The 696-nt window shown below is 57.8% G+C and overlaps 1 non-coding gene across 1 annotated transcript; it reads right to left on the bottom strand.

The window, feature by feature from the left end:
* Positions 1–266: 266 nt before the first annotated feature.
* On the bottom strand, positions 267–342 carry TRNAA-GGC (transfer RNA alanine (anticodon GGC)). The gene has a single exon. It is a non-coding gene; the product is annotated as a tRNA-Ala (tRNA).
* Positions 343–696: the final 354 nt, after the last annotated feature.

The following is a 696-nucleotide window of genomic DNA, read 5'->3' as shown; positions in this document are numbered from 1 at the left end:
CAGACTCCCGCATGCCCCCGACCGGGATCCACCCGGCACGCCCAGCAGGGGCAACGCTCTGCCCACCAGGGGGGGATGCTCTGCCCCTCCGGGCGTTGCTCTTTTGAGACCAGAGCCACTCTAGCGCCTGGGGCAGAGGCCAAGGAGCCATCCCCAGCGCCCCGCCATCTCTGCTCCAACGGAGCCTCGGCTGCGGGAGGGGAAGAGAGAGACAGAGAGGAAGGAGAAGGGGAGGGGTGGAGAAGCAGATGGGCGCTTCTCCTGTGTGCCCTGGCCGGGAATCGAACCCGGGACTTCTGCACGCCAGGCAGATGCTCTACCACTAAGCCAACCGGCCAGGGCCCTAACACCAATTCTTAAACTCTTCAAAAAAGCTGAAGAAGAGGGAACATTTTCAAACTTATTTATTTATTTATTTTTATTGATTGAGGGTTTTTTTTGTTTGTATTTTTTCTGAAGCTAGAAACGGAAGGCAGTCAGACAGACTCCTGTATGCGCCCAACCGGGATCCACCTGGCATGCCCACCAGGGGGGCGATGCCCTGCCCATCTGGTGCGTCGCTCTGTTGCGACCAGAGCCACTCTAGCACCTGAGGCAGAGGCCACAGAAAGAAAAAAGTAAAATGATCCCCAAAGCAGATGGGCACTTCTCCTGTGTGCCCTGGCTGGGAAGCGAACCTGGGACTCCTGCACGCCA

This window comes from Saccopteryx bilineata, chromosome 4 (assembly GCF_036850765.1).
Source record: "Saccopteryx bilineata isolate mSacBil1 chromosome 4, mSacBil1_pri_phased_curated, whole genome shotgun sequence".
Lineage (NCBI taxonomy): Eukaryota > Metazoa > Chordata > Mammalia > Chiroptera > Emballonuridae > Saccopteryx > Saccopteryx bilineata.
This window is presented reverse-complemented; position numbering and strand designations above follow the sequence as displayed.